This window comes from Aulonocara sp. 'chitande type north' Nkhata Bay, linkage group LG12 (genome assembly GCF_057382095.1).
Source record: "Aulonocara sp. 'chitande type north' Nkhata Bay isolate Kocher_YH1m ecotype deep benthic linkage group LG12, A_spYH_male_GT1.1, whole genome shotgun sequence".
NCBI lineage: Eukaryota > Metazoa > Chordata > Actinopteri > Cichliformes > Cichlidae > Aulonocara > Aulonocara sp. 'chitande type north' Nkhata Bay.
Window position 1 is genome coordinate 8,249,179 of NC_141355.1, and position 18,379 is coordinate 8,267,557.

Below are 18,379 nucleotides of genomic sequence, written 5' to 3' on the forward strand. Positions count from 1 at the left end.
GAAACATTCATACAGCTTCACACATTAAGTCACAGAGGGCTTTAAGTGGCACCCTGAAGCAATACATAGTAAAAGAGCAGGAGAAATCTAAATTGGGTAAATGTAAGTCACACATTAAAGCACAAAAAGACTGCCCTCACTTTTTTAAATATTCAAGTTATATTGTAGGGTTAGATCATGAAGGCAAAAGCAAATATGCTTTGCTTTACTGGATCAAACATGCTTACATTCACCCCCCTAAAGCTGTGACACAGGAAAAACTCTGCTTATGAGTGAAATAATCTAATAGCTACAAGACTCGTGGTGTCTACAAGATGAACTTTGATGACTCTGGTGATCTCCCGCCTTTTTTCACTGGCACTAACATTAGGGTGACATTTGGCTCATGAAAGCCAGTTCAGACAACGATGTCACGTTGCTGTTGAATGATTAATTGCAATCATTTTTCCAGCACATTTTGTAATCTTCAGATCATTTTAATTTGTCTCGTTAAGTGATTTATGATCAACTACCTGCAAAACTAATTATCCTATAATACACCCCCCGGTCCAACACACACACGCACACACACACACTCACACTCACCGCCAATGTGGTACTCAAAAAAAAATACTCAGGTTTAACATTTAAACTGAAATGGTTCGTATAGCATGTTGTGAATCTCTAGCATGGCTATAGGCTCTGAGTGATTTAAAAGAAAACAAACAAACAAACAAACAAACAAACAAACAAAAAAGACGTCTGAACGTAGATATGTCTACCTGAGAAATTTAAGTCTGGAGGGAAGCCTTGGAGGCATGTATTCAACATTGCTGTTTCAACATCCCATACCTGCAGCGCAGCCTCTGCCTCCTCGAGAGCTGGCCGGGCAGCTTCGAGTTTCTCCTCAGCGATGGCCTTGTCAGCTGAAATGCTGTCCACAATGGCCTGCGCCTTGTCCTTCACCTTTTGTACCTCTACCTTCACTCGCTCTGCTGCCTGGGCTTTTACTGTCACCTCCTTCAACACCTGCACAAGAAAACAAACACACATTATAAGTGACAGAGAAATGATTTGAAGCTGGGAGACTTTCTCAGCTGAGAAAAGATCGTAAGTGTGGTTAAGTAGAAAACAGAATGCTCAATCCAATGGGAGATGGCAGATCTGAGCATTTGTAACACTGAAGAGGCTCTACCTGATATAGAGGTCTCTGTATAACAAGAGTGAGTGTTCACGAATGGAGGGAAAAAAAGAGACGGCTTAAACTGCTTCACTTATGCTGAAGCATGACTGTAAAAAATACACATTCGTCCCATTAAACATCTATTTGTCTTATTTCTCTCACTGCAAGAGGGTAATTTTACGCAACAATACAATATTCCCCAAACAATCACTGGAAAGCCTGATTCCCAGCAACGGACACAATAAACACTTCATCTCTTCATTCTGTGTTCACTTTCTTATTAATGCATGAAACTTTATATTAGTGTCTAATACAAACTAGCATGTATCCATTCAATTCTGTTGATTAGTTCATAGACCGTGTTGCTGTTTTAATAAAAATGCAACTAAAAAGCCAGCTGAAGCATTCTGTATGCTTGTTGAACCTTAAACCCACACACATACAAATAAAAATCCCCTCCCTGCCTACAAACGTACCATATCAGCCTTGTCATTGGCAATCTGTAGCTCCTTCTCTTTCACCTCCAGTTCTTTGCTGAGAGCTGCCACTGACACCGATGCCTCCTTCAGCTTTTGGAGACCAGTATTCATCCTGAAGAGGAGAAATTTTGAATACAGTTGATCAAGTCAAATATGATTACAGCAAACTTGTTGCTTCTGTGTACTGTCTGTCTACTATCTGGGTTTCTGTTTGCTTAAATGGCAACACAACTTGCATATGTTATCATTTGCACAACATTGTTGAACTCATTTTGAACAATTTACCTGTTGGCCAAAGTCTGAACTTCAGACCTCTTTTCTTTATAGATGGTTTTGTAGCCTTGAATGAAGGATAAATAAGACTTGGGTGTGACATGGGTGGAGCGTCGGTATCTAAATTCAAACAAATTGGGTTACATTAATACTGCAACATGCTAAATATTATGACAATCATCATGCGTTGCAGACACACATAAAACAATCTTCACATATATGCATATAATCTTCAAACACACATATATATATATATATATACATATATATTAGGGGTGCAACGATATTCGTATCGATATTGAACCGTTCGATACAGTGCTTTCGGTTCGGTACGCATATGTATCGAACAATACAACATTTGTAATTTATTTTATCAACTTTCCTTCTGACGATGCTGTCTGTGTGGAGCGCTCAGTGAATCTGCGTTCGACTACTCCGCCTAGGCTGCACTGTCGAGCGCAGATCCACTGAGCGCTCCACACAGACAGCATTGTCAGAAGGAAGAGCGCAGGGCAAGCTAGCGAGACAGAAGTTAAGCTCTCCTTGCAACATGGCAAATTGAACCTCCCCCACCCTCATTCAGATCTGGCGTTTGGAATTATTTTGGTTTTCATGTGACGTATGACCCTGAAGGTAAGCGCGTCATGGACTAAAGTAAAACAGTATGTTGGATGTGCCACGCAATGCTCAATTACATGGGTGGGAGCTAGTGTGTTAGCGCAGTTAGTTCGTTAACGTGTTGGCCGTCTAGCCCCATGCACGGGGCTATCAGGGGTAGCTCGTTAACGGAGATTTGCCGTGTTGTGGCGTTAAGGTCATTTTAACGAGATTAACCTGAAAGCACTAGTGGGAACACAACGAATATGACTGCACATTTACGCCGACATCATCCTAGTGCAAAGACAAAAACAACAAGCATGCTACTAACTTTAGCCGAGTTATTTAGACAGCTGTTAGCACATGATTCTCCTTATGCTGCTGAGAATATAGCCCAGAAGAAGCGGATAGCATAGCTTTTATTTTGGAAAGAGGCATTTCTCTGTAATAAACTCTCTTTTCCAAAGATGAGTGATTCCTCAATCAGATACAGGGCTCGCAATATCGCTAGCCCGACGTCCTGGGGCTAGCGATTTTTTTCAGACGGGCTACCCTGCCCGTCGGGCTATTGTAGGAAGGAAAAATATATGTCAATGCTTTTGCATTCTTTCAGAAATGTAGCTGGGTAATTATGTCATTGGCATCGGTGAGCCACTGTCAATATGTGACATATTGAAATCGCGTTTGAATTTGCGCTTGTTTTTTTGCTTTCACTTTGCAATCTTGCGAACTGTGTATAGAGAGCGACAGCACTGATCTGTGAGTGATGATAATTTGTGCACCAATTCCTCTGACATCGTCTTATTAATCGTTAGCTTACTATGCAAACATGACAAGTGAAATCTCCCGCAGCAAGCTTAAACATGTGAGAGGTTGATCGCGCAGAGAATCGCTGAGCTTATGTGAGTGTGTAAAAGCATTTCAGTTCTGCTGAGCCAAATAAGACAGGTCGGGGTGAAGAAGTGACAGCCAAAGAAAAGCTTACCACAAAACGGAGAAGTTATGACAAATGAGACTATAAGGCAAAAAGAAAGTGCAGCTTTATGGTTTCATGGACAAAAGAATTTCTGTGGCTGCAATATGACGAGCTAAATAACCAGGGCTGCACATAAGTGGTCCGCAGGTGCGCATTCGCTGTCAAAATAAAAAACACGCACAAGGGTTAGGGTTAAATTTAAAAACTGTACTTTTGAGTTAAAATATATATTTATAATTTTAATAAATGACAAATTAAAAAGGCATGAACATTTTTTTGTATCGAAAAAATATCAAACCGTGACACCAAAGTATCGAACCGAACCGTGAATTTTGTGTATCGTTGCACCCCTAATATGTACTGTACCTCTGGAAGTAGTCCACACATTTCTCCGCTACACCATCCTGGAAGGAGCCCATGCACTGAACTACCTCACATTTAACCTGGGCTGAGCAGTCTATGTCATAAACAGACAGGAAGTGCTCTGAAACTGAAGGACAGGAAGAAACGAGACAGGACATTATTAACTGAAGAAAAACCTCAGAGAGCGCAAAGAAAGTCGATATCTTGTATTCATATAACAGCATCCACTTTGAAATAAACAGAGTATAACATGTACCGCATACATTTTTGAAAAGAAATGCGAGCACCAGACAGGTCACATTTGTGAAAATAAAACTGTGTGTTAAAAATACCTGCAACCAGTGCATCTTTGGGCCAGCGGCTGAACCAGTCCATGGTGCAACCAGAGATCAGCGCCGGAAACTTCAACGCTCGGTTCCGGAACTTCTCCCCAACAGGGGAAAAGCACAGAATGACGTGGAGATTATGTCGAACTCGTGACATGAAGTAATCGTACAGGTTTCCGTTGGTTGGAGGTCGCCGGGGAAACTCTCGCTTCATGACAGGGATGAGATCATTGAGGATATCATCTATTTCGTCACGGGCAAACAAGTTGGACACCTGAAGGCAGAAACATGCAGTTGTGTCTCTGATATCACAATACTGACGGACCTAACCATAGTTCGCTCGTTTAACACTTTTCTTAATTTCGGCTGTCGTCTCTTACAACTCATGGCCGCAGCGTTTTTTAGCTGATGAGCTGATGGAGCTCCGATGTGTCTCATCCTCCCCTGCAGCCATTCCCAAGCCACACCCCGCCACAATCCATGTACCTGTACTGCTGTGTATTTTAAAGCTCAAACATTTCTACTCCGATAATAGTGCCAACCAAATCTTTTACAGAGTAATTTTTCAATCTGATCTGATCAAAGATTTCCCATACAGAGATCTAGCAGTTGCAGCTTTTAAATGCAGTGATTAGCACTGTCACCTCACAGGAAGGCTGTGGGTGCAAACCTTGGACGTTCTCTTCAAATACAATGGCTTCCTCCCACAGTCCAAAGACATGAATGTTAGAAACATTCATGTATTTCCCTACACAATACTGTGTTTTATTGACCATTTTTTAACATTATTTTAATTGGATCTTCTTCTTCCTCACACTTCACAATAGTTGTCACTTCTTCTTACCTCAACCTCTTTCCTTAGCAATTTCAGTAGAAGTGTATATTGGTTGGCTGATGAACTAAATGTATGTGACTGCTGGCAAAAAATCTTGAAATGGTGAGTTTTAAAACAGCTTGCTGGGTGGGTACAAGTTTAACCAAGTGGATGAAGGTACGAGATTCACTGTTTAAATGTTTTAAGCTGAGTCATTTCTCCAAATCCCCAGTTTCCATTAGAGAGAACATGTAACTCAGATTTAAGAAAGTGAAACAGTGTCATGGGGGACTATGTGGTGTTGTGGTAAGTGTCCCTAACCATCTGTTACTCTCACAAAAAAACAATATCACGATAACAGCTTGCTTTTCCTTTTTGTTTCTCATCTCTGTCACTTTCTCTCACACAGTAAAGAAAAGAAGACAAAAAGATGGGAAAATAAATAATTGAAAGAAGGGAAAACAAGTGGGAAACTAACAGGGAAAAAGCAACTGCATGGCTCTTATCATGGTGTTCCCATAGTGTTAAATGTCAAATCCAATGATATCCACTGACTTCGAACAGTGTAAGAGCTTCAGCTTGGTGAGTGCTGGTAAACCTCACTGGAAGCTTAATACTTGTCACATGAATTGATCTGACTTCTGACCTCTTTTATTAAGTGACTTCCCGAATAACAAAATGTAAATATACGGAGTTCAAAATAAGGGCTTTGAAAGTTGTCTAAATATCCTGTGGTGGCAAAAATTCATACAACCCCTCCCAACTGTGTAAACAAACATGGAGAGGAGGAGAAAAGATGAGAAGGAAAGGGAAGAGAAAATATAACCATCGAGTAGAGAGAAGACAGTAAGAAATGTGCATAAGAACTAGCGGGGAAAAAAATCAAAGGGCAGGACAAAGATGAAAACAAAATTCTGGGAGTGGAGAAAGAGTCTTTCAGCAGATGTAATGAAGAATGCTGTAGTACACAGAGGTGTACTTGTATGTGATTGTCCATTATAGTTTCATTTCATTACAAATATCAAAGAGAAAATAACTGCAACTCGGTCATAATGGTGAGGAAAATACACTTTTAAAATTGCACTGAACTGATACGACTCGTGCTCTCTTAAGATTGCATTCATGAAATGTTTACTGCACTCAAAGCGGAATGCAGTGCTAAAACAAAATGTTGTCTTCTAACATGCTTCTTTATCCTGCTCTTTTCCTTATCTTCTCACACAGGCCTCAAAGGTTTTTCATGTTAAAATAGAGTCCTTTCTCCCAAATGTCACCAAGTAATTGCTTGTTGAGGACTATTGGGATTCTCTTTAATATTTTAAGGGTTTGACCTCACAATTTGAAGCACTTTGAGTAGACTTGTGTTGTAAACTGATGATTTTTAAACAAAACTAAATTAAGCTGACTTGAAGTGAATATACACAGCTATCTGAGCGAGTACAACAGTTTGTAGGTTTTCCAAAACTATGTGTGACTGTTAAATAGCTGGTGCCAGTGCTTTCATAAAAAGATAATATGTGAATCAGACAATTATAGTTGTGCCAAAGAATTCATAAATTGTACAATTTTCTAATAAACACCACCTCTAAGTCCACCTCTCCAGTAACTATAAAGCAATTCAAAGGCAAATTACAAAAATATAAATATAAAATGCATGCAATATAAAACATTAAGTTTGTAAAGCATGCAAAGAAAAGCTGGAGAACAAAGACACCAATGGATTGAAAACTTGCTTAAGGAAGCACCAAGTAGCTTTCTGTACTGTAGTGCCTTACAGACCAATTACAGTAACATTATCTAATATAAAATATCAGTATGAGTCATTCAGATGGACTATCAGACAATGAGACTCCAACCTCTTACTTAAACTTGGAACCATATATTTTTCAACACCAACACTAACTGAGCTCTGTAAACAGTTTTATAAACAGTTAAAGTTTTATGGCAGGCTTACATTTCAGACTTTATGATATAATTTTAGGGGATGAACACAAAACTTGCATTAAGTGTTGAGGAATTTTAGCCATTTAGCAGAAAAGTCAATGAAAAGTCAGTCAGTCTTTGTCCAAACCCATCTAGAAAAGCAAGAGTAGCTTTGGAAAAAAACATTTTAGAGAATATATAACTATGGTAAACCTGTATAATAAAGACAGGAAATAAAAGGTATGGATAACATTTTGAATGCCTTATGAACAGAGACTGAAGTGGCCCAGAATAATCTAAAAGGCCATTTCAGCACCTTCAGCTAATGAGCAATAAAATTTAACAGAATGCGCATTGGTGTCGCTTCCAGTGACGGCATGATACGGCTCAGTACATAATAAGAATAACTAGAAAAATTTGCATTTCCTGCGAAAATGCAGTGTGGATGCTTTAAAGCTGAAGCTGTATGCAAAAAGTAGCTGAAAAAGCTGAAAAGTTGCAGAAATTGTAAAAACTTTGCAGAAGCAAAGGAACTTTGCTAAAATGGAATAACTTAGCAGAACTGCAATATCTTAGAGGAAACATAATACTTGGCAGAAATACAATAGCAGAGCAGAACTTAGCAGAAATATTGTAACTTACCAGAAACATGATAACTTCTCAAAAATACAAGAATTTAGGAGAAATAGTATAAGATAACAGAAAGAATATATTTAGACAAAAATACTTAAGCATTACAGAAACACTATGATTTAGAAAAATAGTACAACATAGCAGAAATATTGTGATTTACCAGAGACACTGTGATGAACTATGAATATTGTAATTTTGAATTAATACTATGCTTTAGCACAAATACTATCATTTGACAGAAATACTATGTTTCAGCACAAATATTATAAAAACCAGAAATACTATAATTTAGCAGAAATACTATATTAAGCACAAATCCTATTAAAAGCAGAAATAGTATGATTTAGCACAATAGTAATAAGTTAAACAGAAAAATTGGAAAAGCAAAATGGACAGCTGAAAAAATGCTGAACATGCTGAGGGTCCCTAAAATATACTTGTTAAATGAAAAAAATTGGCAAAAAAAAAATATAACAGCCACACAATCACAAATATGGACACATATGGAAACACACATGCACAGAGAGAGACACACACAAGATCCAATTCAGTCAACCAGTCTAAATATATTGAATTTGAATCTTACAATGAGATCATCCCATAAAAAGGCTTCCTCTCTCTCTCTCTCTCTCTCTCTCTCTCTCTCTCTCTCTCTCTCACACACACACACACACACACACACACACACACACACACACACACACACACACACACACACACACACACACACACACACAGAAGTAAGTTTCTAGCTCAGTCAAGCAGCCATGGAGCTGCTGAATTTGAATCCACCAATCAGAGAGCCTGTGCACTTTTTCCCGCCAAAACAGGTGCACGCAGCACAGAGAGACACAGGATTTTTGCAGTCTATTTCTCATAATGACGACTCCCCTCAAACAAATGACCATAATTTCCTAACCGTAGGGGCTAGAATGGTCATTCTTACACCGTTTTGTTCAGAAGACATGGGGGAATCTTAAAGTGTTGACAATTTATCATTAAAATATGAATTATTAAAGATAATTGACTTCTAATGCACCATAACTGAGTAGAGCAAAGCAAAAACTGCCTTGACTTGCCCTCAAACAACGCTTTCTAACTCTAAATCTATTTGGAGTATCAATATCATTCTTTCACCGTAAGAGACAGCAGGCTTTGGTGAACAATCATGGAAATTTTCAGGTCTCTGTGGAAATCCATTAAAAAGATATGACGAGAGAAAAAAGTGGTTCATTTCCAGAGTTTGAAATCTGAAGAAATCTGAGCGAAGGACGAATTTCCTACCCTCAAACAAGTCTAACTCATTTCAGAACGGTAATAGGTGAGAAAATAATTCTTGAATTGTGAGCGTCAGGAGTGTCTGAAGATATACTGGGACAAGCCTTATGTCTTAACTTTGCTTCGTTAAGGAGATATGACGATTCGAATATGCCTCTCATTACAGAAATCAAGCGGTGATTTTGAACAAGCTCTCCATTGACTTTCTATGGAGAGTTTTGTGACTTTGTGTTGGTCTGAGGAGATTTGCCAAAATTCTATAAATCCCACAACAATGATAGTGACATTTTCGGAAACCCAGCAAAAATACCTACGTTTTGATATATAATTTGTGGAAGTTGAGTGAAGATTGAGCAAGTAGCAAGAAGTTGTTCGGACATGAAGAGAAGACTGCAAAACCTTCAGTGGCAGACTGGAAGCCAAGTGCATAGCAACCATAACAACGCATGTATTTTGTGAAAAATCACAATTTTGCAACTGAAAACTTTAAGAGGCATAAAGGTAAAACGGTAAAAGATTTGAAAAAGCTGAATCATACCTGAATAGCCCAATAATTTGAGAACATTTTAAAGTTTGAATGGTTGTTCTACGTGAAAATATGAGGAAGTAGTTAAGTTTCAGAAACAAGCAAATTTTAGCAGAATTGCAGAAGTTTCCCATTCATTTCAATGGGACAAATTAAGCTTAATATTTTAAAAAGTATAATAGTGAAAAATACCAAAAGACATAGCAGGAATTAGCAGAAATAGCAGAATATTTTAAAATTTGAACGGTGAAAATCGGCTGAAAATTGTGGAAGTAGTTAAGTGCCAAAAAGTGTACGGAAGTCCCAAGAGGAACTCAATATTGTGGATGCTTAAAGCATCCACACAATTACATTTTCTGCTTAAGCTCTCAGCACATTCCATATTTCATTCTTGACCCTGTGATGGCTTTATGGTGCTGATATTATTAAAGTTACTAGCGCTAGCTAGAGGCTGTACTTTAGCCTGTTGTGCTACAGAACAGGAGTTTGAATAAATAGAGTAACTCGTTTTGTTTTGTCTTTTTTTTTTTTTTTAAATAAAGGTGGGTAATTTCGAGTAACTTTTCACATAATTCAACAAATATCAGAAAACACACAAACTATGTCTGCGCATTTTGCCCCAAAATTCATTTTAGAGTTTTTAAATCAGACATGATGAGTTGCTGACTTGTGTTTTTGGTGAAACATCTTGCAAAACAAACTGAAGTATTCTCCTTTATATTATTCAAAAGTTCCATATAAATACTGCACTAGGCAGTTTGGTACAGTTTAGTGCAGGCTATGCCAGTTACTTTCAAACACTGTGTTGAAGTTAATAGTGACACACTAAGTTGGACTGGTACGGAGCAAGCTGTAGTGTTCATGGTCAATATTAGGCTTCGTCAAGTGTAGCATACATGAATTTCTATTTAAGAAGATGATGAAGATTAGATTCAATCTCCTCAAATTCCATCTTTTATACTACCTTTAAAATATCTTGGGGTTAGAAATCGGCCATATAGCTTGTGAAACATGTGCTTATATCTTGTTGACTTCACTTAGCTAAATCCACAAAGAGAAATGGATATCATGGTAGCAACATCACATGGCAGCTTATCAAATAAGACTCTACTAGTGGCTCAAAACAAGTTAGAATGCAACTTATATCTAAGTAACTGTTTCCCCAAGCTATAACTCCTGATTACAAACCATAGGATATACTGTAATATCACCTGAAAAACAACAACAGAGCCAATGCAGTCCATGCACATGCACAGCACTGGATCACTACTGTCTATTAATGATATAAAAGAAGTAGAAACAACCAGATGCCTTTTTAAAGATACCTTAACCTCTCATTGATTATTTAATTTAAAACTATACAACTTTCAAACACTGCACACTGCATATTCTCTTGTTGTTCTGGTCTCACAGCCTTAACTGTGACCCACATTAAGTAGAGGATTACATTACTATGAATACGGATTATTTGGAATCTTTTCTCCTTGTGTGTGCTGCTGACCTCTCCAGATGACAGCACATTATTCATGTACTCCAAGAAGGACTCGTCTTTTATTTCGTTGTCAGTAAAGATGAAGCTGATGCCTTTTCCATGCTGGCCAGCTGTTCTGTACAAACTCTTCAGGTCATCCATCAGGTTGGATGTATTGTATGAGCTGGAAAAGAAAAGCATAAAATAAATATGCACACCCTTTCTTCACTAATAACTAATTTTACAGCTTCTAAAAATCATCCATACGTAGTTAAATGCAATCAAAAAGTGCAGCAGCAGAAAACTAGATCGCATAAAAACTTTAATTCATCTATTTATGTGCCAATTTGCATGAAATTTCTCATGAGATTGAAGCTCAAACTACATTTATTGGTGAGAGCGGTTTAAAAAAAAAAGTGTCGGCGCCCCAGTTTGAGGCTTGGACGATGAAAGTGAAGCACATCTTAGCTTGAAAGTTCACCTGCTTTAGTGTGTGAATGTCAAATTTATTGAATTATAAAGAGGCAGATGAAAAATAAGTTAGAGGGAAAATGGAAGAAGCTGCAAATTGGAGATATTAACTGCATAAACAACATGAGAGAGAAACCACAGATTACTTTCATCTGGTTCTTTAATGATTATCAGTGAGATGAGATACTCCATCCTGTAGTTAATAAGAAATTATAACAACAGCCCTAAGTGGCTGGGAGTTACGCTGTGACTGCCAGACTAGATACGCATTGCTGGTTATTAAAAATAAACACACCTGTTCCCAACTCAACCCAGCAAAAGTGATGAGTTGACCAGTTTGTAAAAGAAGAAATAATATTTGAGGACAAAATAATGGCAGTTTGAGAACAATGAAGCTAGTTAAGCAAGATACAGGTAAAGAGTAACCTCTCCACTCAAGGGAGAAAAGCTGCTTAAGTGAAAAGTAACATTGTGTCAGCCATAAGGATAAAGAGCCCGGACACAGACAGCATGACTACTAGCCACTCAGGGCTGCTGTGATGATAGAAATGCTTCTTTATATGCAGTCTAGTGTGCTTCTAAGAATCCACTGCAGCATATATACCAAAATAAATGCTTTTAAAAAATCTCTAGTAGGAATAATAGTGTTAGGATAACAAAGTTTAAAAGAAATTGTGTACATTAAAGCAACAAGAAAGTCTAAGTTACTGTACAGACAGAGGGAGAGAAAGAGAGTAAATTGGGTTTGCATGAAATAAGAGAACTATCTGTACTGGATGTGCATCTGAAAATCAGTTTTATGTGTGTATCAGAGAGAGCAGATGAAAAAGAAGGAAGGGGACACACAATAGAGGTATCCGTTTTCACCAGGGATAGCTGTGAAGCTAAGAGGACAAACATGTGGTTCATTAATATTAATAGGAAACATTAAAATCTGTTTGGCGAACAAACCGGTGGAAAGTGTGACAATAAATGAATGTAGGGACTGAAGGAGGAAACTACTTGACAGGTTTGGAAGCACGAGTTAGTGATGGTGAGTTAGTATGTTAGTGAAGCCAGAGCTTCTGAGATATCATATAATTAGTATGATATCTGTACCTCTAATGAGAATATACTAGCTGCTGGGCCTGAGAGCTGATAATGCAGAATGTTTCTCATCAGTGACAAAGGTTCTGAGTTTAATGGTTTGATTATAGATGATTATATGATTAATGATTAGATTATAACTAAATCTAACGATTATAAAACAACTTTAGTTTGACATGTTTTGTGAAGAAATTACTCAGAAAAGGAAATCTGACAATGAAAGGTGTTACTACCACTCCACAATCCAATCCTTAGGAGGTTTACAACTTACACCACCCTACCTACATCATTAATAATATTAATATTAATTTTTGCCAGCACACTACCGTGTGAGCGTGATCTGGAAGATCTTGTATCCAGCTATGAACGAGGCCAATCTGGTCAGGCTCTGTTTGCCAGAACCCCCAACCCCCACCAGCAGGGCATTACCTCCCGGTGTTCGGATTATCCTCGACACCTACAAATACACACAGAGCTAGAGTCAAATAAGCATGTTTAGATTTGCAGTAAGTTGTAGGCAACAAAAGAAAATAGCAAGCAAAGTAGGAATACATTAAAAAGATAAAGTAGGAATCTGTGTCTGAGTGCAAATGTCTGGGAGTGAGCAACTGTTTGTGAACGCTCCACAATTTATACTCCTTGAAGTAAAACTGTTAGGATATTCCTTGGGCTTTAAGGTGGTCTGAAAACATTAATGGAGGACTTTGAAATGTAAAAACCCTGACTGATGAAAACGTTAGGAAGTGTAGATTATTTTGGTTGGCACAAACACGACAAAAAACTCTTTAGAGTACCTTGACCAAATGTATCATAGCATCCTGAAAGAAGACCATATCCATGCCAGTACCCCTAATACTTTCATTGTAATGGCTTAGGAACATGTTCAGACGGTCCTTTAAAGTCTCAAATGATTCAATAGGCTCGTACACTTTGGGCAAATCAAAGTCTGAGTCTTCTGGTTCTTCCCCTGTGAGGAAAAAAATGAAAGCAGGTCACAAAACTGAGAAAATCTCTTAAATATATATATATTTCAATATAGTCAGACTCAGTAGTACCTGTGGCCTCAGGGGCATCTCGCAAGAAGTCAACAAAATATCTTTCTGCTACATAGTCCACCATATTCTTGTGCTCTTCACCAAGATGTTCTTCCACCAGCTTTGCCAGAGCCTGGTCAAACCACTCCACATCATCAGGCATCGTGAATCGATCCGCTATCACACGCTTGCACTCATGTTTCCAAAGTGCCATCAACGTCTGGAAAATATATGTTACGTTATTTTTCTGTTAGACAGAAGGTAATTAGCTACATGGAATAAAGTAATAATAATAAGTAATAACAAAGTAATGACTGGTAATAGGTAAAAGCACTGGGGTAGCTTAGTTACTGCAAAACTGTATTACTAGTGTATTATTTGACTTAGGATTTTTAATGTGAAGTCAGACTGTCAGCCGATATTTTTAACCTAGTTATTTTTGACCTCAGCAAGCCTCCTGTGACAGCTCTTGCCACTCAGTTTCATACTGCTGCCACTTCCCCTGTTTGTCACTTACTCAGTCATGCATATTTGTCCTTGGAAAAATCCTGCATGTGTGACCAAAAAAAATGTTTCTCCAGTGGAAATCTCAACATGTTCTCAAGTTTTTCTTAACTACTTGTCATGTTAGAAATGAGGTAATTAAGCATGCAAAATACATCTCACCTGGACAGAGGTGACAACTTCAGCATTGGTGCTGAGCATGCCTTGCCAGATCCTGGAGAGATCCCTCAGGTTAAAGATGTAGTGGAACTTTGCAGGAGTCGGAAGCATCTTGACCTTAGTCAGCTGCCAGAGACGACGCGTGAGGGAAACCAAACGAGGTACAGTGCTCTGGACCTCCTCGCTAAAACCACGTCCTGTGTAAAAGTGGCCCTCACCGATCACGCCTGTGTCATAAAGTCGATGTTTAGAAAAGTTATATATTTTTTTCCAAAGTAAAGGATACAGTGTGTTTCGTGAAATCACTGTATGGTGGCATTTATTAGTACTTAGTTCATCCCTCTAACTTGCTGTGATATATATATGATTGGCAACTATATTACAAGCACACAACACCTACACAACTGTCTGGAAATGGTAAAATAAGAACAAATAAAATAATGTATGTCTCTCAGGACATACATTATACATTATGCCTTAGACCTTGTCATGTATGAACATGTAATGCGAAGTAATCCCCAAAATATAAATGACTGCAGAAAAATGACTTCTTGCAGTGTTTTACCCACCAAATATCTTGTCTATCGAAGCATTGGAGGGCAGCGTGCAGTTAAAGATTGAGAACTGCCTTTTCAGTCTCTGTGGTATGTCATTACGGCCCCCTCCAGGATGAATCATTGCTGCCAGGAACTGAACATCCACAATATTTGTGAACTCTCCAGGTTTTTCCAGATTGAAGAAACCATTCTGTTCCATCAGCTGCCTGACAATCTCATTAGTCACCTGTGATTGAAAGCAAGAAGCTTAAATCAAGAAAAGTTTTGTTTTTCATTTATTTATCATTAACCAGTATTATGAATGAAAAAACACCAGTAGAAATGTTATAATGACCTGGTCTCCCCACTCATTGATGACAGGCATGTTGATGTCATCTATAAAAATTGACATTTTCTTCCCAGCAGGCGGTCCATAAGTGGTCCCCATCCTCTTATCAACATAGCTCTCAACTGACCTCTAAAAAAAAGGAAAAAAGGGAGGGATGAGGCAAGAAAAAGTACAGCGAGATAAAGAAAGAGATCTTTTAATTTCAACTGAAATGTAATTCATCACAGATCATCAATATCACACATGTTCATATTCTTTAATGGCAAATGAACACAGTCATGGTGTTGGTTTTCATTATAGACCTGCTCTGTGCATAAGGCATTGCCAGGTTGGCAATGCCTTATACAACTGCCCCCTGCCTTGCATTGAAACGATTACTTTCTTCCTGTCTTTGGCTGTGTGACTGCTGTCTACTCTTACTACTTCAGCTGTATCTCATCACTCGTTCGGTCCCTGAGTGTGCGCAGTAAGGAGCCTATAATATGCCTTGTTACTCAGCTGTATTCCGCCCTCTTTCCTAGTTTGTGTCTATTTTGGTTTCACTGTACTTTGCATCCATCCTTCATATCTTTTGTTTTTGGTTTTACTACTATTTGTATAAGCCTTCAGCTAATTCCTGTGTTTGATCTCTTGGTGTTACGTTCTGTTGCATCAGCTTTCATTTTTAAAGTTTGCTCTTTATTCTTGTTTACCTGCCTGTGGTGTTCTCCCCTCTTTAACTGAACGCTCCTTTTAAGTTAAAAATTCACAGAGTGACACACTTCTGTTTCTTCTAAATTAAGAGAAACGTAGGCAGGTGACCTGCTGCTTTACCTGGAACATTAGTGGTGTAGTAGCAGAAGAGAAGTTGAGACTCTTGCCTATGTGGGTCTCAGGGTCATACTTTGACATGTAGCTCTTGATGATAACAGTCTTGGCTGTTCCTTGCTCTCCAATTAGCAAAACAGCCTATAACAAACATATTTAGATTTGCCATCAGTCCAAATTATCCCAACTAACTTCCACGTTATAGGATAACATGAGAAGGACGACAGTAGAACAAGACCGCGAACAGTTAACTGTGTCCTCCAATGCAAGAGAGGCACGTCTACGGCATATTCTATGAGGAAAGATCAAAGGGAAAGTAAGAGCATATCCTCTGCGTCTGCTGAGCATAAACACATGATGCTGGTTTTGTAGTTACATTTAAATGTTTATCCAAAGTTTACTTCAGGTTGTCTCTCTGGAGAAAGTACATGACTCATTGTCAAAGTCTAAAAACAGATGAGACCTTCATAAATGTAAATATAACACATCAGAGCTGCTTTTCCACCATCCCTGGACTCGCACCAGTTTGCATACAGGGAGAACCGGTCAACCGAGGATGCGATCGCCACAGTGCTGCACACATTACTGAAGCACTTGGAACACAGGAACACCTATGCACGGCTCCTCTTTGTAGACTACAGCTCGGCTTTTAATACCATCCGGCCATACAAACTCCGTCCCAAACTCCACCAACTGGGACTTAACTCCTCTCTGTGCAACTGGATTGTGGACTTCCTCACTAACCGTAGACAGAGTGTCAGAGTGGGTAAGAACACCTCTTCCACCCTTGTGGTCAACACCGGTGCCCCTCAGGGGTGTGTTCTGAGCCCTCTGCTATACACTCTCTTCACCCATGACTGTATTTCCTCCTGCGCGTCCAATCTCATTGTTAAGTTTGCAGATGACACTACAGTGCTCGGACTTATATCCAACAATGATGAGACAAACTATAGGACAGAGGTGCAACAACTAGAGTCATGGTGCCACGACAATAACTTGGTCTTAAACACCAAAAAGACCAAGGAGATCATTGTAGATTTCCGGAAGAGGGGTCATAACAACCATCTGCCTCTCTTCATTGGCAGTGAGGCGGTGGAGAGGGTGAGCAGTTTTAAATTCTTGGGGGTAACTGTGACCGAGGACCTGTCCTGGGGCAACCATATCACCTCAGTTGTACGGAAGGCCCAACAGCACCTCTACTACCTGAGGAGACTGCGGAGCGCACACATTCCCAGATCTCTGATGTTGAACTTCTACAACTGTGCCATCAGCAGCGTTCTGACGTATGGATTTCTAGTGTGGTTCCCCAGCTGCACCAAGGCCGATCAGCAAGCACTCCAGCGGGTGGTGAAAGAAGCTGGCAGAATTATTGGAACAAGTCTGCCAGAGATCAGTAATATCTTCCCCACTCGCTGTCTGAGGAGGGTGCACAGTATCCTGCGGGACCAACATCACCCTGCGCGCCACCTTTTCCATCTGCTGCCCTCAGGGAGAAGGTACAGGTCTATACAGGCCAGAACATCCAGACTGGCCAACAGCCTGTATCCACAGGCTGTGAGGCTCCTGAACTCTCTGCCCCCCTCTCACGGACAATAACCATATCCAACTTCTTAATAGCAATGAACTGGTCTGCATTGGTGCATCATATCTTTATTCTCTTCCCCCTCCTGCCCCCCCCTCTTTCTTAAACAGATAACTATCATATCTGATATCATATCTCACAGTACAATAATATTGAATGGGTTGCACTGTTGTATTTTGTCATGTTTCTCAGGTCTTTGTCTGAATTTCTACGAACATTATTGCTAAGGATTGTCTTATTGCATTGGAGTCACACTGGGTTAAATATGTACACTTGGGTTTTAAGGGGTATTTATTATTTTCTTCTTTTTTTTGGGTTGTATGGAAGCCCCAAACGCAATTTCATTGTTCTTGACAATGACAATAAATAAATACTATAGAGGATTTAGAAAAGACACAAAACACTCAAGAACAGGAAGGTCAGATTAGACTTTGAAAACAGAAAACAGCTAAAAAGAGCCTTGCACAATTATCCAAAAACTAAAACTAAGATTGCTTGTGCCAGAATGATGGGAAAAGAAAAGTATGTGGAACATCATCACATTGTCTATCAAACATGGAGAAGGCAGTTTAACACTACGCGTTAAAGCATGCGCGTGTAGGCTGTCACTGGAAGCGGGTCACTAGTGTTTGCTGATGATGGAAATTACTCTAACTGGTAACCATACCTTGCCTTGCTTTGCAATAGTCTGGGTTAGGAAGTCTGTTCTAACGTTGTCCACATTGGGGACCAAAATTGAGCTGTACTCTGGTGTGAATTCAGATGGATAAATGTATTCCTCCACTCTGGTGTTCCAATGGACCCAATGACCTGGAAAAATATTTAATTTAATTTTAATAAGATAAAGCTTGTTGTAGAGATCAACACAAAATATGAAAAAAAAAAAAATTCAAAATAATATTAATCCAAGGATATTAATTTAGTTTATCACTAAAAATAATTTTATATACACATATGTACTTTCCATAAGTACAACATGAGACATAATGTCTCTGCCTACCCAGTAACTAAACAACGCCATCTGACTGAA

At 39.0% G+C, this 18,379-nt stretch overlaps 1 pseudogene; it reads right to left on the reverse strand.

Annotated features, from left to right (window-relative positions):
* The window catches only part of LOC147316885 (dynein axonemal heavy chain 5-like), a 79,240-nt pseudogene that overhangs the window by 38,562 nt on the left and 22,299 nt on the right, over nucleotides 1-18,379 (reverse strand).